Below are 21,677 nucleotides of genomic sequence, written 5' to 3'. Positions count from 1 at the left end.
AACAAAAGGTAATGAGGAGGAGATAGTGAATGTGAATATGGGTTTACTGGAATACTTGTTTTTTACGATGAAAAGAGAGGTAAAAAAACAGCTTCAAAGTTTGTTTTGTTTTTATGCTAAGATATGTGTGGGTGCTAAAGGCAAGGACACAAAGACATAGCAGAGGATTAAAAGTTGAAGATCTTCAGAGAAGGATGACTGACAAAAGGAGGGCTCTGCAAACATAATAGGGATAGAGATTCAGGCTATAGGCACTCTCTCCATTTTAATTAGAAAGAGGGAAAGAAATGTGAAAATTTAGTTGGATTTTGTATGATAAAGAGAAGAAAGATGTCATACCTAGTAGCTTTTCTTTTCTTTTTATTTTATTTATTAATTTGAGAGAGAGAGAGAGACACCCATTTTTTGTTCCACTTATTTATGCTTTTGCTGGTTGTTTCTTCTATGTGCCCTGACCGGGGATGGGACCTGACACCTTGGCGCATGAGGATGACTCTCCACCGAGTTACCTAGTCAAGGCTGCTTTTATTTTCTTGATTAAAAATGTTGCAAAATCACCTAAGTTTAGGGGAAAAAGGGAAGTTAGATATTTCAGAAAAATGAAGAAGGTATGAAATTATAGATATGAAGAAGGGAAAAGCAAATTGGCCATGGAGTACTGATTTGAGAGTAGTGGTCAGGGACTGATAGTAAAACCCACCTGCCAAGCTCAGGATCAGACCTAAGGTTTGAAGAGATATCTGAGAGTCTGATGTCTATAAAGGGGCAGATAGCCCTTTATGTTTAATCAGATAGTGCTTTGCTTCCCTCTTATGGGCGACTATCTTGAAGCATCCTGGTTCTCTAAAAGAACACAAGTGGAGAGTTTACGGGCACAAAGATAAAATGGAGAAAAATAGTCAATATTTTTATTCTGGCTCATCTATTGCCATACTTTGAGCTCTCAGTAACCCAGTTTGTACTTATTAAAATAGAGTTAATACAGTAATACCCAACAGTCAAAGCTTAAGAAAAAATAACCCATGAATAGCGAAGAAATGACTAATGAATATTGAAGAAAAAACTATAACCATAATCCAGAGTACCAACAGTGTGGCTCTTAGGTTATTCTTGCTTTTATTGGTTTTGTAAGTAGTTCAGTTGATATTTGAGAAGGGATGGTGAAAATCAAGAGGGCCTGAAATTCCTAAAAATACTTGGAAAGTTAATATCTTCAAAAGAAGCAATTGAAAGTAAATTTAAACCCTTGCTTGGAAGTATACTACTTCTGCAATGTCGTGTACCCAACAATAATTTATTTTGAAAGCTGTAATTCACTTTTGACGTTATCATTTGAAGCACTGAATGCTTTCAACTGTAATGATTGTCCCTGAGTTACAATGGGAGATATCCTGAAAACATTACTTCTTAATAATAGCAGTCAAAGGAGTACAAAGTAAAATGTGTGCGGTTAAAGTCCAAAGCACCCAATGACACAAATCAGAATAGAAATTTATTATTTAAAAATTTATAATCTTTGGGCTACAAATGAATAAGGAAGGAAATGCTTTGACATAAAATAACTGAGATTTCACTATTGCAAATGGTTTAAAGTGTCCGGTGCCTTAGGTAAACACTGTGGAATAAAAAAGAAAATTAAAAAAAAAAAAAGAAAATGGCAGGTGTAAATCCTTTGTCTTGAGCATTTAGATAGCATTTAATAAGGTTTCTAGGCTGTTTTAACTGAGCCTAGTGTGTAAATTTGGAATTTAGGATAGGGGTTTATTTAACCTGGGAGTTCACAAAAATAGAGATCTAATAGATATTAATGCCACCTCTTCCTTAACTCACAATACAGTACTATCTTCAAAGAGTACCAAAGATCATGTGAGAACAAGGAGACTTAGATTTCATTTTCCTATTTTCAACACAATTATTTCGGTTTAGGCGTTTTACTACAGAAGGCCTTCAGGATTGCCTGTGTATTACTACAGGTGATAGAGAATAGGAACTGAATACTTAATAGCAGATAAAGCCCCATGTGAGCCCCGTTCCTAGTGATAGCTGGTTGAATTTGGAATATGTAGAATTAACATATGCTACTTTGCTGGAAGGACTTCTGTTGAAGTTTTTAGAGCAATTCTGCAGAACAAAGGGCTCATTACTTTTGCCTAATTAAAATGGGGAAGCAAACAGTGGAAACTAGAATAGCAGGGTGGTGTCACATGACAATCCCTTATTAGGTCCTTTAATTTGTTTCCAAGTCTCTGGAGAGCATCTCTCCACTACCGAGGTCAGATTCTATGAGTTTCCACTCATTGGAGCTGCACCTGAAATAGACACCTGACTCTAGTGTTTGCCAGGCTGTGTGTTAGACCATAATCTCCCCCAGATTTTAGATAGAAGATAAAATAAGTAACTGCTGAAGTGGGAACTGCATATTCTGTATAAGGTTTAAGGAAAGTGGAATTGTTTAAGGAGAGATTTGTGAACTGATAGGAAACTTTAAAATGAGTACTGCTAACAGCATCTTTTTTTCCTGTAGGACCAGGAGGTGAAGTGCTAGGGAGGGGAAAAATGAAATGACTTGCAGTAGCAGTAGGAGCAGGGAGAAAGAAGAGGAAGTTCAGTAGAAAGTGCGTGTGCTGCCTGGTAAAGAAAGAAAGAAAAGAAAACGGAGGAAGGAATGCAGTCACGAACAATCTTGTTTAAAAGGACTTTAACCACAAGATCTAGAGCTACCTCAAAGCAAGATCAAAGAGTTTATTAAAATATTGTATAGCTTAAAAATTATTTCTTCTGATCAAGTAAATTTCTACTATGTACAATAAATACCTCCTTTTTTCTACTCAGATATATATATATATACACACACACATATATATATATATCCTTGTTAAAAACAATACACATTGACTTCTATATATATCTACTTAGTAGATCTACAAAGGAATCCTCAGTCAAAGATATATCCTTTGGGAAGAAATCTGCTTTGATAATTTACTATCTTTTCTGATGAATCTTTGCACATGTTTAATACATGGGAAGGTTGCATGGGCTTCATCATGAAATGCACGTAGACCTCAGAGGAGACAACGGGAGCCCTGCATGATCATTTCATTGCAAGAGATTAGGACCCAAATTTGATTGCAGCCCATTATTCTCATTTTCAAAATGCTTCCTGATGGTCTTCTTTGAGTTTAGGCAGTTTAATGATTTAACAGACTGTATCATGTAAAAGAAATGTCATTTATTGTTTAAGTTGTGAATGCTTTTCTTCTCTCTGAACTTCATGTTCTCCTTAGAAGTGGTTTCTTTTACTTGGCATAATCATCTGAAAATTTTTTTCATTATAGGAAAGCCCATAAAGCTCCAGTGAAATATCATACCTGGGAATATTGTGCTATCAATATTTAATTACTAAAAAAGTAAATTAGATCCTATAGGAGTCTGTTTTCAAATTGGAGTGTGTACTTGCTTTACCCCTGGGATAGCCTCAGGTGCTGGAAACAGTAGTATAAAAATGTCACATTTTTTAGGAGCCTTTATGTTATTCTTTGGGGAAAAAGGAACCCTAGTGGGAATGCAGATTGGTGCAACCACTATGAAAACAGTGTGGAAGCTCCTCAAAAAATTAAAAATGGAACTACCTATGAACCAGTGACTTCACTTCTGGGAATATATCCGAAGAAACCTGAAACACTAATTTGGCAGAATATATGCACCCCTATGTTCATTGCAGTGTTATTTACAATAGCCAAGATGTGGAAAAGCAGCCCAAGTGCCCATCAGTAGATGAGTGGATAAAGAAGCTGTGGGACATTTACACCATGGAATGATCAGTCTTTCCTTTTCTGACAGTATGAATGGACCTGGAGGGTATTATGCTAAGTGAAATAAGCCAGTCAGAGAAAGACAAATACCATATGATCTCACTTATATATGGACTCTAATGAACAAAATAAACAAACAAAATAAAAACAGACTCATAGACACAGAGAACAGACTGACAGCTATTGGGGGTAGGGGTTGGGGGTTGGGGGGCTAGGTGAAAAAGGTAAAGGGATTAGGTAGTATGAACTGGTAGTTGCAGAATAGCCGCAAAGATGTGGAGTGCAGCGTAGGGAATATGGTCAATAATGTCAAGATAACAGGGTATGGGGCCACATGGGTGCTTGGGGCAGTGCAGGGGCCACTCTGCAGACTGCGTGGTTTTCCAGCCACTTTGCTGTACATCTGAAACTGGAGCAGAATGGTACTGAATGTAAACTGGTTAAAAAAAAAAAAAAAGGAAAAGCATTGCAAGTAAAAAACACACACATTAATTTTATTAAAATAAACTCAAATGTGTTAGGGGGACAGAATACCAAACTAGCTCTTATTTTAAAAATGATATGAGAGACTTCAGAGAAATATTGGGGTTAGGACAGACATTGACTCTTCTCTGTGTTTAGGAATTCTTATCCAAAACAGTAAGCTAAGAAATACTTCATGGTTCTGAACTTATAAGTAACTTCTAGGTAATTAGATTATTCTGATACTCTGAAAAAGTTGTACTCATTCAGGGACAAAACTTTCCCAATTGAAAAAGAAGTTTGCAGTTGATTACTCAGATTAGTAGACTTTGAAAACCAAAAAGTGTACTTAGAAGCATAAATAATACAGTCAGGCAGCTGATAGATTGTTATAACACTGAGGTCTTAAGCCAACAGCACTATTCACATCAGTTACTCTGAACCCAGTTCCTCAGCGTTTGTGTTCTCTCCTCTCTGCTGCCAGCTGACTCAGGCAGGCAGTGCAGGGAGATAGGAAACTTGGTTAAGCAGCCTTGACATTTTCAGTAACAGATATAATTATACATATAATTTTCTAGTATCTTTTTATTTCACTGTATGCAGATAGAGTATAAATGACAAAAAATGTCATTGGGATTCCTAAAAGGAAAGGATAGTGATGTATAAAACAGACAATAAATTTAGATTTTTGCAAAGGCAGTGGACACTTGATTGGTTTTTTATCTCTCTTTTTTTTTGCAGCCCCTGCTATTATACTCTAAGTACATTAATGAAGAACAGGTAACAACCCTTTAAAATTGATCATATGCTTGCAAATATTAGAAAACAATTTTTTTCACATACTATTCTCTTTCTTACATTCTTAGGTAAAGATAAATGTAGTTCTTTTGTTATTTAAATATATTTAAAACAAGTCAGTCCTTCAGAAAATTAACATCAGTTTCTTTTTTCTAAATATTAGGACTTTCTTAGCACCATCAAAAGAAAAATGCATTTAAACCTTCTTAAATTTAATAGGGTTATTATTTTTCATTGTAAGCAACTCATGTAAGTTATCCTCAGCCTGACAGGCTGGCACCTTTAGAGACTGGTTAAACCAAATATTTTCGTGACCTATAATTTCAAGAGCAGAAGAATTCTAGTTCTGATTTACAAAGCTTCTCTGTGTCTTGCCTTCTAGATAATTTTCAACTCACAAAACCAGTGTTGATTCCTGTCAAGTCTCCTCTTTCTTATATAATCTCTCACAATTAATATGCATCCTCTGAACTAGAATCTGCTATTAAAGTGCTTTCTTCTTACCCCAAAGCATTATGTGGATTTTTCCGCTCTTAATCATTGGTGTTTAGGGGGATGTTTAGTCACATGACATGCCAGTTCTTTCATATGTCCCCTCCTCTTCTCTGAAGCTGCAGAGGAATGTGAAATGATACACAGCCTCCATCTGCTCTCCATGCCTCACCCCCTCTCAGCCCCTGACCACATGCCTTTGTTCTTCCTCCTAATTCCCAGTACTGGAGTTCATAGCATTCTCTCTCACACATTTGTCATTCTATCTCTTTCATATTGATATTTCCATTTTCCCTTCAAACTTCAAAGCTACTCACTTATACCTTGTGCTGGTCATTGTAACGATAAATAAAACTAAATGAGTTTTTCTCCCTATGAAATATGTTGAAGGTGTTCCTCTGTTTAGAGATGAGACCATTTTTATGTGTATATTCTCAATTTTGAGTGTTTGTTGAAGTAGATAAATGCCTAGCTTGTTATAAGACATTGCCCTGTCCTGTGCATTCTTTTCAGTTAAAAATATTTAACCACACCTCCTGGGGGAACTGTGATCCTAAAGCTAGAAAATCATTAGGGGTCAAATGTGGTGGTACAGGCTCTGGTATCACTCTTTTTTTTAAATAAAATATTTTTATTGATTTAAGAGAGAGGAATGGAGAGAGAGAGAGAGAGAGAAACATCGATGATGAGAGAGTCATTGATCCACTGCCTCTTGGCCCCCTACTGGGCATTGAGCCTGAAACCCGGGCATGTTCCCAGACTGGGAATGGAAGCGTGACCTCCTGAGTCATAGGTCAGCGCTCAGCCACTGAGCCCCGCCTGCCAGGCTGCCATCACTCTTTATTCAGTGAGACCCTCTCAGTCTATGTTTCTCTTACTCTAAAGCAGCTTCTCTTCTTTTACCAAAACTGCTCCAGAAGTTACTGGTGCTTGTTACCTGCAAAGTGAATGGCTTCTCCCTTGGTCATTAGCCTGGCTGACATTGACACTTGACACTGTTGCTCACATGGACACTCTCTCGGACTTTTGTTTCCCTGCGCTCCTTCTTTCCCTCTTCCTTCTCTGTTGCCTTTTTGTTTCTCTTCTGTCTTCTACCACTTAGTGGAGGGGTTTCTCAAGGGTGGGCTCTTACTTTTATTTCTTTGTCCTACATTTTTTTCTTGACCATTTTATCACTTTCACCACTCCCGTTTGTTCTTGTATAGTGTGTCCTAAATCTCATTCTTGAAGCTCTTCTAATAATATTTCTAATGTCTTATGACACACTTCTTCATTGACATTATACTGGCGTCTTAAACCCAAAATATTTTCAAATAACTCATTTCCTAGTATCTAATTCTTAGAAACATTGCCAGGTGAATCTTTGGACTATAACTGCCCTTCTCCCAAACTGCTAGTGGCTTCTGAATGCCTTCTTGCTTTTCTCCTAACAGGCTTTAGACTGTTCCTTTCTTATGCCTTGCTTTATTCTAGTTCCTGGTATCAGTGCCTTCTCTCTTTGTAATTGCTTATAAAACTATTTTTTCAAATTTCAATTCAGACTTATTCATACTTATTCTTTCCTTAATCTTCTCAATTAGATGCTATCATTATCTCCTAAAACTTGTTTTTTTTACTACTCTTATGATAGGTATGGTAACATAACATATGTGGAATCATGCTTGTATAAGCAGATTTTATTGATTCTAAGATGCACATCTTTATCATAATTTAATGTCCCTAAAATTAAGATGCAAATTATAATTAAAGGCATCTCGGATTTGATAAAATACAGCATTTTCTCTGTAGTAAATTGTGAAGGCCCTTGGAAATAGAAAATACGTATTTTTTTAACTCTTATATTCCCTTTCAGTAGAAATTCGTTGAATTAGTACACACCACACTGTCTCTGTTCTCACAAATCCAAATAAAAGTATGAGAGCCATTCAGTACTATTCTCACAAAATAAATTAGTCAAAAGTTGATTTGATTAAGATTCTCCCATGTTTTTAAGAATATTGCCATCTTAACAATATTAAGACTTCCCATTCATTTTATGCATGTCTTTTTATTCAGATCATCTTTCATTTCTTTCAACAATGTTTTGTAGTTTTTAGTATATAGCTCTTAAACTTTTATTGTTAAATTTAACCCTAAGTATTTTATTCATTTTGATGCTTTTGTAAGTGGAATTATTTTCTTAATTTTGTTTTTATATTGTTCATTGAGAGTGTATAGAAACACAATTGGTTTTTGTATATTGACTCATGGCCCATAAACTTACTGAGCTCATTTGTTAGTTCTGATAGTTTTTATTGTATTATTTAGGATTTTTTATTGTGCAAGATCATTTCATCTGCAAATAGAAATATTTAGTTTCATCTGCAAGTAGAAATATTTAGTTTTTCCTTTCCAATCTTTTTTTTCCTTCTTGCCTTATTGCCCTCACTAGAAACTCCAAATACAATGTTGAATAGAAGTGGTAAAAGTGGGCATGCTTGTTTTGTTCCTGATCTCAGGGGGAAAGCATTTGGTGTCTCACCACTAAGTATGATATTAGCTGTTAGTTTTTCATAGATAACCTGTATCAAGTTGAGAAAATTCCATTCTATTTCTAGTTTGTACCTTAATTAAGCAATGGTTTCTTTTTTTAAATTTTTATCCTCACCAAGGCTATTTTTTTCCATTGATTTTTAGAGAGAGTGGAAGGGAGAAAGGAGGGGGGAGAGAGAGAGAAACTTTGACATGAGAGAGACACATTGATAGTTTGCCTCCTGTATATGCCCCAACTGGGACTGGGTGTCAAACCTGCAACCCTGAGCCAAACCAGCCAGGGCAAGTAATGGTTTCTTAAATATGACACAAAAAGCACATACAACAAAAGAGAAAAACAAATAAGTTGTACTTCATCAACATGAAACATTTTTGTTTTCAAAAAACACCATCAAGAAAGTCAAGAGACAACTCACATAATAAAAAGAAAATACTTTCAAATCAAGTTACTGCTTAGTGATTTGTATCCAGAGTATACAAAGAACCCTTATAATTAAATAATGTCAGATAAACAATTAAAAATGGGGAAAGGATATGAAAAAAAATCCCATTTATCTAAAGAAGATATAAACATGCTCAAAAGTGCTACACAAAAGATGACTCAACATCATTAAACATTAGGGAAATACCACTTTATATCCATAAAATAGCTAACATAAAATAAGATAATAAGTGTTGGCAGGAATATGGGGAAGTTGGAACTCTTATACATTGATGGAAATATAAAATGTTGCAGACACTTTGAAAAACATTTTTACAGTTCTTCAAATGGTTAGACATAGAATTACTATGTGACCCACTAATTTTTACCCAACAGAAATGAAAAAATATATTCACACAAACACATACATGAATGTCCATAGAAGCATTATTGATAATAGCCAAAATGTGGAAATAATTCATGATGAGTGGGTGAACAAAATGTGAAATATTTGAAAAATGAAATATTATTCAGCTATAAAAATAATTATGTCCAAATACATATTACAACATGGGTGAACTTTGAAAACATTTTGCTAAGTGAAAGAATCTGAATCTATGTTGGGTTTGCTTTATTGGATCATTCCAATGGTAATACAGATATATCTTAACATCTATTACAGCTATTTTCAACAAGTGTGCCTTATGAATATTTTGTATGTGTGCGTGTTTATTTTTGTTTAAAATATTACAGATGTCCCTTTTTCTCCCCAATGACCCATTCCACCCCTTGCCCCCCCCCCCCCCCCCGTCCCTCTACACACCACTGTCCCTGTCCTTGGGTTTTGCATACATGTGTATGAATTCTTTGGTTAATCTCTCCCCTTCCACGGCCCCACCTTCCTCCATCCCTCTGAGATTCCTCAGTCTGATCCATGCTTCCATGTCATTGAATCTATTCTGTTCATCAGTTTATTAAGTTCTTTAGATTCCACATATAAGTGAGATCATGTGATGTTTGCCTTTCTCTGCCTGGCTTATTTCACTTAGCATAATATTCTCCAGGTCCATCCATACTGTCCCAAAGAGTAAAAGATCCTTCTTCTTTACAGCTGCGTAGTATTCCATGGTGTGAATGTCTCACAGCTTTTTTATACACTCATCTACTGATGGGCACTTGGGCTGTTTCCAGATCTTAGCTATTGTAAATTGTGCTGCTATGAACATCGGGGGACATATATTCTTTCTGATTAATGTTTCCGGGGTCTTAGGATATATTCCTAGAAGTGGGATCACTGGGTCAAAAGGCAACTCCATTTTTAATTTTTTGCAGAACCTCCATACTATTTTCCATAGTGGTTGCACCAGTCTGCATTCCCACCAGCAGTGTACTAGGTTCCCTTTTCTCCACATTTTCACCAGCACATGTCATTTGTTGAATTGTTGATGGAGTCATTCTGACAGGTGTGAAGTGACACCTCGTTGTGGTTTTATTTTGCATCTCTCTGATGATTAGCGACCTTGAGCATTTTTTCACACGTCTCTTGGCATCTGTATGTCCTCTTTGGCGAAGTGTCTATTCAGGTCCTTTGCACATTTTTTAATTGGATTGTTTGTCTTCCTCTTGTTGAGCAGTATGAGTTCTTTGTACACTTTGGAAATTAACCTCTTATCAGATAAATCCCTGGCACATGTGTTTTCCAAAACCATGGGGCTGTTTTCTTTTGCTGTGCAGAAGCTTTTTAGTTTGATGTGGTCCCATATGTTTATTTTTTCTTTTTTTCTCTTTCCTTAGGAGATGTATCAGTAAAAATTTCACTACATTGGATATCTGTGACTTTACTGCTTATTCTTCCAGGATTTTTATAATTTTGTGACTTAATTTAAGTCTTTTATTCATTTTGAGTTTATTTTTGTGTATGGTGAAAGTTGGTGGTCTAGTTTCATTTTTTTGCATGTACCTGTCCAATTTTCCCAGCACCACTTATTGAAGAGACTGCCTTTACTCCACTGTATGCTCTCGCCTCCTTTGTCAAATATTAACTGACCATAATGGTGTGGGTCTATTTCTGGGGTCTCTGTTCTGTTCCATTGATCTGTATGTCTGCTGTTGTATCAATACCAAGCTGTTTTGATTACAGTGGCTTTTTAGTACAGTTTGATGTCTGGTAATGTGATCCTTCTCACTCTGTTCTTTTTACTCAAGATGGTTGCAGATATTTGAAGTCTTTTTTGGTTCCATATAAATTTTTGAAATGTGTGTTCTAGATCTGTAAAATATGCTGTTGGTACTTTACTAGGAATTGCATTGTATTTATGAATTGCTTTGGGTAGTATGGGCATTTTAATAATATTAATTCTTCCAATCCATGAGCATGGTATATTCTTCCACTTGTTTATCTTCCTCTATTTCTTTTTTCAGTGTCCCTTAGTTTTCTGAGTACAGGTATTTTACATCCTTGGTTAAGTTGATTCCTAGGTATCTTATTTTTTTATTTTTTTAGTTGCAGTGATAAATAGTATTTTTTTTTTTTAGTTTCTCTCTCTGAAAGTTCATTACTGGTGTATAAGAATGCCATTAATTTCTGGATGTTGATTTTGTATCCAGCTAACTTGCCAAATTCGTTTATCAAATCTAGTAGTACTTTGATGGAGCCTTTCGGGTTTTTTATGTACAATATTATGTTATCTGCAAGTAATGACAGTTTTACTCCCTCCTTTCCAATTTGGATACGTTTTATGTTTTCTTCCTGTCTGATGCTGTGGCAAGGACTTCTAGTACTATGTTGAATAAGAGTGGTGAAAGTGGACATCCCTGTCCTCTTCCTGTTTTTAAGGGAAATGGTTTCAGTTTTTGCCCATTGAGTATGATGTTGGCTATAGGTCTGTCATATATGGCCTTTATTATGTTGAGGTGTGATCCCTCTATTCTCACTCTGCTGAGAGTTTTTATCAGAAATGGGTGCTGGATTTTGTTAAGTGCTTTTTCTGCATCTACTGATATGATCATATGATTTTTGTCCATTTTGTTTATATGATGTATCACTTTTATTGATTTGTGGATGTTATACCATCCTTGCATCCCCAGGATAAATCTCAGTTGTTCGTGGTATATGATCTTTTAATGTATTCCTGGATCCAGTTTGCTAGTGTTTTAGTGAGGATTTTAGCATCCATGTTCAAGGATATTGTCCTATAATTTTCTTTTTTTGTAGTGTTTTCATCTGGTTTGGGGATTGGGATGATGCTGCCTCATAAAAAGAGTTTTGGAGTTTTCCCTCCTCTTGAATTTTCTGGAATAGTTTGAGGAGAACAGGTGTTAATTCTTTGAATGTTTGTTAAAACTCCCCTGTAAATCCATCTGGTCCAGGACTTTTGTTTGCTGGGAGTTTTTGGATTACTTCTCCAATTTTATTAGTTGTTATCAGCCTATTCAGGTTTTCTACCTCTTCTTGATTCAGCTTTGGAAGGTTGTATGCTTCTAGGAATTTGTCCATTTCACTAATGTTTTCCAGTTTGTTGGCATATAGTTGCTCGTAGTATTTTCTTACAATCCTTTGTATTTCTGATTGGTCGGTTGTTATATCGCCTCTTTCATTTCTGATTTTATTTTTTTGGGTACTCTCTTTTTGTGTTTTAGTGAGTCCGGCTAAAGGTGCATCAATCTTATTTATCTTTTTAAAGAACCATCTCTTGGTTTCATTGATTTTTTGTATTGTTTTTTTAGTCTCTATGTCATTAATTTCTGCTCTGATCTTTATGATTCCCTTCCTTCTACTTCCTTGAGGCTTTTCTTGCTGTTCTCATTCTAGTTCTTTTAGTTGTTGTGTTAAATTGTTCATTAGAGCTTTTTCTTGTTTCTTGAGATAGGCCTGTAATGCTATGAATTTTCCTCTCAGGACTGCTTTCACTGTGTCCCATAGATTGTGGGTTGTTGTCTGTTCATTTTTCTTTTTTTCCATGAAGTGCTTGGTTTCTTCCTTGATTTCATTGGTAATCCATTCACTGTTTAATAGCATGCTATTTAGCTTCCATGTGTTTGAATATTTTTGAGGTTTTTTTAATAGTGGTTGATTTCTAGTTTCATGGCATTGTGATCCGAGAAGATGCTTGATATGATTTTAATCTTCTTGAATTTGTAGGGGCTTGCTCTGTGCCCTAACATGTGATCCATTTTTTAGATTGTTCCATGTGGACTTGAGAAGAATGTGTATTCTGCTGCTTTTGGATGAAATGTTCTGTAAATGTCAATTAAATCCATTAGGTCTAGTGTGTCATTTAAGGTCTTTGTTTTCCTATTGATTTTTTTGTCTTGATGATCTGTCCAATGCTGACAGTGGGGAGTTAATGTCTCTCACTATGACTGTGTTGCTGTCAACCTCCCCCTTAAGTCCATCAAGAAATTTTTTATATATTTAAGTGCTCCTATATTGGGTGCATAAATGTTTATAATTGTTATTTTCTCCTGTTGAATTGATCCCTTTAGTATTATGTAGTGATTGTCTTTGTCTCTTGTTATGGTCCTTATTTTGAAGTCTATTTTGTCAGAAAAAAGTATTGCCACTCCAGCTTTTTCCCCCCTTTCCATTTACATGGAATATTTTATTCCATCCCTTCACCTTTAGCTTATGTGAATCTTTTGCTCTCAGCTGGGTTTTTTTTAGACAGCATATATCTGGGTCCTGTTTTCTTATCCATTCAGCTACTCTATGTCTTTTGATTGGACCATTTATTCAGTTTACATTTAAGGTTACTATTGATATATACTTATTTAATGCTATTTTCCCCCTCTACGCTGATATACTTTTCTCTCACTATTTACTTTTCTTAAAGCAGTCCTTTTAGCATTTCTTGCAATGCTGGTTTGGTAGTACTGAACTCCATTAGCCTTTTTTTGCTTTGCTGGATAAAGCAATCTTGGCTGCATGTTCTTGCTTTTCATTACTTTGAGAACTTCATGCCACTCCCTTCTGGCTTGAAGAGTTCCTGTTGAGAGATCTGATGTCAGCCTTATGGGGGTTTCCTTGTAGGTCATTGCTTGTCTCTCTCTTACAGCCCTTAATAGTCTCTCTCTGTCCTTGACATTTGCCATTTTAATTATGATGTATTTTGGAGTGGGTCTCTTTGGGTTCCTCTTGTTGGGAACTCTCTGCGCTTTCTGAACTTGTGTGGCTTTCTCCCTCACCAACATAGGGAAGTTTTCTGTCATTATTTTCTCCACCAAGTTCTCTATCCCTTTCTCTTTCCTCCCCCTCTGGCACTCCTATAATGCGAATGTTGTTTCACTTTATGTTGTCCCAAAGCTCCCTTAGACTGTCCTCATGCTTTTTAAGTGTTTTTTTTTTCTTTTTGTTGCTCTGATTGAGTGATTTTTTTTTCTACCTTGTCTTCTAAGTCACTTACTCTATCCTCTGCTTCATTGAGCCTGCTTTTAATTCCTTCCAGTGTATACTTTATATCAGATACACCATTCTTTATTTCTGTCTAATTTTTGTTTATGTTATGTATCTCTTTTTTCATGTTTTCACTAAGAGCCTAGACCTTATCATCTAGTGCCTTGTTTTTTTCATTAATTTCCTTGAGCATCTTCATAACCATTACTCTGAACCCTTTTCCTGATAACTTGCTTAAGTCCATCTCATCAAAGTCTTTTTATGGCCATTTTTTCTTTTCTCTCATTTGGGGGTTGTTTCTTTGTCTTCCCATTTTGGTGGCTCTTAGTGTTTGTATCTATATAATAAATATATTTGCTGTCTCCCAGTCTTATGGGGAGGGATTTTGCATTGTGAGTCCAGTGGAGACCAGAGGTGTGCTTTCCTTTTACTTCTGAGCTGTTTGCTCTAGGCGTGTCCATTTTGTGGGTGTCCTTTTTGTAGGTTCTTTGGGTTCTCCTGTTGTGGTTGGGTCTAGATTGTTATTGACCAGTTTTTGGGAGGACTCTCCTCTCAGGTTGGCTAACTGTGTGTCTCAGCCCCAACCTCATTGTTTACAGGTGCTGGCAAGGCAGGACAATACACACCTAACTTCCAGGTAACAAAGGGTAACTTACAAAATATCTTGGCAATCAAAATGAAAACCACCCAAGTGAATATTGAACTGAGGGAGTGAAGGGAGAACACAAATTCTAGAGAGAAAAAAGTAATAAAAGAGAGGAAGAAAAATAAAGCTTAGAGAGAGAAAAGTATATTGGTGTTAATAGTGACAAAAATTTAGAAAATAATAATAATAAACTAAACTAAAATGTAAAAAATAGAAAAGATACTGGGAGATAAAAGAGGCAGAGAAAAGATTCTGAAAAAAGGGCCAGGAAAAAATTAAGGGAGAGAATAGGAACAGAATAATAGTTGAAAATAAAAAAATAAAAATACAATTAAGAGAATAAGAAAAACTAACTATTGAACAAAAAGACAGGAAGACAGAAGGGAGAAAAACAAAAGAAAAAAAGAAAAGAAGAAGAAAAGGAAAAAAGTTATTCCATTGTATTGAGAGGAGAGAGAGAGCTAGAGCCAGGGCAGGGAGGGAATCTAATAAGAAATTTGGGAGAAACTATAGAGAAAAGCAGTAAACTCGTTGGGTATAATGATAAAACCCCAGTGATTAAGCAGGAAATATCAAGAAAGTCTTGATAGTAGAAGCAAGGATAAAACAAACCAAAGCAAATAAACAAAACAAAACAAAGAAACAAAACAACAAGCTAAGAGAAACAAAATTCTTTAAAAAATTAATTAAAAATTTTTAAAAATTAAAAAAAAAGAAAAGAAAACAATTTCCTTTCTCTTCTTCTTAAGGGAAAAAGAGAGAGAGAGGAAAAAAAAAAGACAATCAGGTGAGTTTCTTCTGGGCAGCTTATGTTGTCTGAGGGTCACTGTTTTGTGTGTTGATTTCAGTTCTCCTGGGAGGTGCTTGTGTATCACCCAATGTGAGGAGCCGTCTAGGTTTGGCTCTGGTGTCCTTAGGTAGAAGGTTGATCTGAGGTTCTCCGTGGGCCACCTCCTCTTGTCAGCTACTTTGCAACCTTGTAGTTGCCTGGTCTTACTGCAGAATCTTCTGTAGAGTCTTTAGGGTGCAGGGTGGCTAGTGTAGCCCAGGGTATCACTCCCCTTAGAGGTGTCGCTGTCAGGCACTCGCTGTGGGGAAGTTTGTCTCTGCTCCACCGTCAGCTCCTCAGTCCCTACCCTGTCCTCTGATTCTAGTTCCCCTGGCTCTGTCCTGCTGCAGCTTCAGATTGATTTCAGCCTGTTGCCTTTTCTGTTTGGGTTGTTTCAGCAGCCTGGGCTCAATACGTTTGATTACAAAACATTCCAGTGAGCCCTTTGCCAGCCTAACCCCCAGCAGGGGTTTTCAGCTTTTCCTCCAGCTCCCAAACCACAGTCCCTTAGTGTCTTATTCCTGAAATGTCCTCCTGTGAGCAGCTCTCCCTTCCCCCTGAGGACTATGCCCTGCGGGGATGTCTGGGGCCTCAGTGAGCTGGACCCACTCCTTTCCTATTGGGGGCGGTGCTCCCCACTGCAGGAGAGGCCGGCGGGCCCCGCCCCTCCCTTCCCAGCTCTGGTTGGCTGGTCGCACCAGGCCTGCCCCTCAAACAGTCTACTGTGCAGACCCCCAATCCCAGCCTCTGCTGGTCTGTCCCCCATTGCACATGGGGAAGGTGGGAGCCAGTTCCAAGATCAGACTCACAAACGCACAAAGCAACACACAGGCAGAGAGTCCGCCCTGCAAAGTCCCGCTGCCATGTGCCAAGGCCCCCAGCGGGAGGGGACGCAAAGCCAGCTCCCCGCAGCTCCACTGATCTCAGTAAAGCTGGGGAAGCTCCATGCACCACCACAGTGCCCCTCAGGGCCGGTCACAGATCCCAGACTCTTCGCACCGGGAGCTCAGGGCCGAGGGCTCCTCCCCTCCCCCGCACCACACAGATTCAGTGCTTTCTGGGGCTCAACACAGTGCCCCACAGGGAGGCAGAGGGTCCGTGTGTGTGGCTGCTCAGTGCCGACCTCTGGTCCCTTACTACTTGGGTGCCGCACACTCTGGGACAGCCTTTCATATGGTCAGTGCCCTGAACATTATCTAATGCTGGTCATGGCCACCATTAGAAGCTTTGTTTCCTAGGAATGTGCTGTCCCCTCCTCCTGGGCTCACTGCTCCCCTGGGTCCCTCTGCCCTCTGCAGGGGGCTCTCCTTCCCCTTTCCTCCTCTGTGGGTGTGGGATCCCCACTTTTGGATGTGGGTTCGCACTCCCAAGGGGAGGGAGCTTTGCAGCCTCCAGGCCTCGGGGCTCGGAGCCAAGCACAGGCTTCAGGGGAGACTCCTCCTTTCTACGCCCCCTCTCTTTGCAGACTCTATGATGTTTCTTTAATGCTCCCCACTTGCACTGTATCCCCTTAGGTATGTTTCTCTAGTTTTTCCAAGCTGACTACGTAAGATTTTAGGAGCAAATTGAGTCTGTAGCTGGGAGCGGGGCTGCTCTTCTGCTTCTCACAGGGCTGCCAGCTTCCCTCTCCCCCCTTATGAATTTGTAAAACATGCAGTACATGACTATTAAGTCAGGAGCACTGACTTTTCCCCCCTTAAATTTTCAAATAAAAAAATGACAACAGCCAACACAACAGCTACCTCATGTGAATGAATAAAAATTTTACCTATATTTTGGTCAGATTGGCAAAAAATATATTTTTTGGTGTGTCATAGAATTTTGTTAGTTAGTTTATGTGTGCCATGAGATGAAAAAGGTTGAAAATAGCTAACCTGTTAATTAAAATCTTTTATCCCCAAGTCTTCCTCTAGGGGCTTCATCTTACTTTTTCACATTCACAGCAAAATACTTCAAAACATTTTCTATACTCACTATTTCTGTTTCTTCGCCTCTGCTTCATTTTCTCACTAACCCACTTTAACTAGTCTCTTAATACAAAATCATTGCATTGAATAGCTCTTTTTAAGGTCATGATCAACTTTTAACAAAGACAATGATTACTTTTCTGTTATTATGTTAACTTCTCAGTATCACTTAACATTTGGTTGATCACAGCCTCCTTCTTGGAACACTATATTTTTCAGGCTTTCGAATAATGGCACCAATCTGTTTTCCTCTACTTTCCTGACTGTTCATTCTCCACTTCTCTTGCCAGCTGTTCCTCATGCCCCACACCTCCAAACTGTTGCTGTGCCAGGCTTCCATCTTTGTCTTCACCTTTTGATTTCTATGTCATCTCCAGTCCCATGACTAAACCATCTGTGTTAGATCAAGGTACTCAGTATACAGCCCAAACATCTGGGGGTAAGGATGCTGATGTCACCCAAGGATAAACCTCTGTAAAGGAATGCAGGTGTGAGCCATTCGTTGAAGTGCCCACTGCAGTTGAGGGAAGAAAGCTCCCAGTTGAGCCAGTAAAAGGGATTCCGGGGAGCCTAACTAATAGCACTGACCATCTATGGAAATGGCTCCTAATTTTTGTTTTTAGCTGTGTCTTCTGAGTTCCAAACGTATATCAAACATTTTACCCAAGATGTCCACTGGATTTTAATAGATATCTCAAATTAAATCAGCCAAAACAATAGGCCCACCCAACTTTTATCCCTTATATCCTTCATCTTTGTACCCAGTGTTCCTCATTTCAGCCAGTGACAGCAACATTGATTTAGTTGTTCAGGTGAAAATATTTGGTGAACTGGGCTCTTTCTCTCAAACTCCACACATCCAATCAATACACAGCCATACCTGTACACCTAGGCTCTGTTTTCATGTGCCCAGCAGCCTACTAAGTTTGAATATTTTGTTATTACTCCTTATCTCATGCAGTTTGGATGTTCCATTGCTATTTTAAATCCCAAGGCATATATATATATACATATATACATATATATATGAATAACCTATATATATGTAGGTTCTTATTACATATTTTTTAATTGAAATTTAAAATTCAATTATCATTGAATCTTCTTTCCAGAAGCTGCCACTCACCAACTTCTTTATTTCTTCCTTTGATACTTAACCGGGAATATTATTTTATTTATTTATTTATTTATTTATTTATTTATTTATTTATTTATTTATTTTAGGAAGCATCTCATTTTTTTTTATGTCTTTATTGATTTCAGAGAGAGGGAGAGGGAGAGAGAGAGACATTAATGATGAGAGTCATTGATTGGCTGCCTCCTGCATGCCCTTTACTGGGGATCAAGCCTGCAACCCAGGCATGTGCCCTGACCAGGAATGGAACCACAATCTTCCGGATCATAGGTTGATGTTCAACCACTGAGCCACACCAGCTGAGTTCAACCAGGAATTTTTAGAAACCTAGAAACCTCTTTCTTACCACCCCGATTTTTTTTCACATACGGTTGAGTCTGCCTTAGTAAGGCTTCTTATATCTATCATTTTCTCCTCAGTACAACTAACTTCATCTCTGAATTGCTGCATTCACTTCAATTATTGCCCGCATTCCAGCCCAACATATAAGTCATTACAATATTAGTCTTCTGAAAATCCCAAGCCACCACGCCACATCTTTACTCATGAAATTCAAGAGCTCACTTTTATACATATGTTAATGTTTTTTTCTTCAACTTCCTCCAGCACTTTCTTCCCTAATCAGTTGCGTTAGCTGTTTTTATTATTGTCATTGTTGCTTTTAAGTTTCTGTTGCTGTGTACCTGCAATTAATTTCCCCTAATTGCTTGTAAGGACAGAGACTATGTTTCAACCTCTGCAGTCACTAACACTTCTGAGTGGCTGACGTGTGTTGCTATTCAATCACGTGGTTTGTTTGATTGATGAATTACTTCTCTCTGCCTGATTTGTTGAGTTGTTAAATGCACGGTGCTAGTGAGGCCGGGGTCATAGATCAAGCCCTATATGGAACAATTAGCTTTGACTAATTTCATAACCCCAGTGTGTACTCTACCCCAAATCAGCATTCCCAGAAAGCTTGTGTTTGGATACAAAGTGGGGAGCAAAGCACAAGATGAGCATTAGGCTAGCAAAATTTAATCTTTACTGCTAAAGGTAAAATGTCCTGAAAGGGAGGGCTCTGCTGTACAGCTTCATGTGCAAGAGACGGCCAGTTCTTAGCTTGTTCGGTAGTCCTGGCTCAGTCTACCTTTCACTACGTAATACTTTTCTATGTGTTTTGCTACAGTCTTTCTTTTAAAGTCTATTTTGTCTGATAGGAGTATTTCTATGACAGCTTTCTTCTTGTTTCCGTTTTCATGAAATATCTTGTTTTCCTCCTTCACTTTCAGCCTGTGTATGTCTTTACGTCTGGAGTGAGTCTCTTGTAGGCAGTTTATTTATGGGTCTTTTTTTAATCCATTCAGCCACCCTAATGGTTTTTGATTGGACCATTAAGTTCATTTACATTTAAAGTTATTATTGATAGGTATGTAAATCGCTTTATGGTTGTTCTTGCTGTTCTTCTTTTTCTTCTCTTGTTCTCTTCCCTTGATGGCTTTCTTTATTGTTTGTTGGATTTCTTTCTCCTTATTTTTTTGTATATCTATTATAAGTTTTTGGTTTGTGATTACCTTGAAATTTGTATATGCCTTCCTGTTTATATAGCAGTTTATTTTTATTGTTGTGGTTGCCTAAGTTCAAACACATTCTAAAAGCACTACATTTTCACCCCTGTCCCCCATGTTTTGTTTCCGATGTCATATTTTCCACATTTGTGTGTGTGTGAAATTCTTAGCTTATCATTGTAGATATAGATGATTTTAATACTATTTCATTTAACCTTCATACTAGCTTTATAAGTGGTGGATTCGCTGTCTTTATTATATGTTTGACTTTATGGAGCTTTTCTTTTCTATATTCTTGTGTCCAGGTTTTTCCTTTTGTTTTCTATTTATAGAAGTCACTTTAGCATTTCTTGTAATACCAGTTCAGTAGTGATAAACTCTTTTAGCTTGCTTGTCTGGGAAATTCTTTATCTTATCTTCAATTCTGAATGATAACCTAGCTGGGTAGAATATTATTTGTTGTAGGTTTTTCTTTCCTTTCATCACTTTGAATATATCCTCACACTCTATTCTAGTCTGTAAAGTTATTGTTGAAGGTTCAGATGATAATCTTATGAGGGTTTCTTTGTATGCAGTTAGTTGTTTTTCTCTTGCTGCTTTTAGATTTTCCCTTTGTCTTTAATGTTTCTCATTTTAATTATAATGTCACTTGTGTGAGTTTCTTTGGATTCTTCTTGTTTAGGACTCTGTGCTTTCTGTACTTGGATGTCTGTTTCCTTTGTTTAGTTAGCCATGAACTTTTTGCATGTTTTTTTGATCCCCTTCTCTCTCTCTTCTTCATCCAAAACCCCTATAATGCAACTGTAGGTATGTTTGATGTTGTCCCAGATGTCCCTTAAATGCTCCTCATTAAAATTAAAAAAAAAAAAAAAGCTGTTTCAGTTTGATTACTTCCATTACCTTGTCTGCCATTATCCATTTGCATTATTTAATCTGCTGTTGATCCCCTCTAGTGTATTTTTGTTTATTTTATTGAATTCTTTAGTTCTGATTTTTTATATATAGCTTAACTCTATTTTGAAGTTCTACTGCATTTATCCATGCTTCTCCTTTGTTCACTGAGTATTCTTATGACCATTACTTTGTACTCTTTATTTTGTAGGCTGCTCATCTCCAGTTTTTTTAGTTCTTTGTCTAGATTTCTGTCTTACTTTGTTGTTTGGAGCATATTCCGTTACCTCTTTATTTCGCCTAAGATTGTGTTTGTTCTATGTATTAGGTAAATCAGCTACGTCTCACAGTATTGAAAGAGTGGTCTCATGCAGAGGTGTCCTGTGGGGTCCAGTAGCACAACCTCCCCTGGTCGCTAGGACCAGCTGCTCCAGAGGTGTCCCTAGTGTTGGCTGCACATGTCCCCCTGTAGTGGTTGGACTGTGAGTGTTTTAGGTGCACTCTTGAGCTTAGCCTTGACTGCTGTGGGCATGCTGGTGGGCAGGTCTGGCCCCTGACCTAGCTTAGTATGAGGCCTGGCTACTGCTGATGTGGGTGTCTGGTGTGTGGGAAAGACCCCTGTTGTGGCTGGCTGCAGAGTTTGGCCATGACTGCAGCTGGGTGCATAGCAAGTCTCCAGTGTGGGTGGCTATGAAAATGTGTTGGTGTGTGGGTACTGGTCCCTTGAACCTGCTTGGGGGGCAACCCAGTGCC

This window comes from Miniopterus natalensis, chromosome 6, assembly GCF_054644295.1.
Source record: "Miniopterus natalensis isolate mMinNat1 chromosome 6, mMinNat1.hap1, whole genome shotgun sequence".
Taxonomy (NCBI): Eukaryota; Metazoa; Chordata; class Mammalia; order Chiroptera; family Miniopteridae; genus Miniopterus; species Miniopterus natalensis.
The sequence above is the reverse complement of the archived record's forward strand: the minus strand, read 5'-3'. Positions refer to the sequence as shown.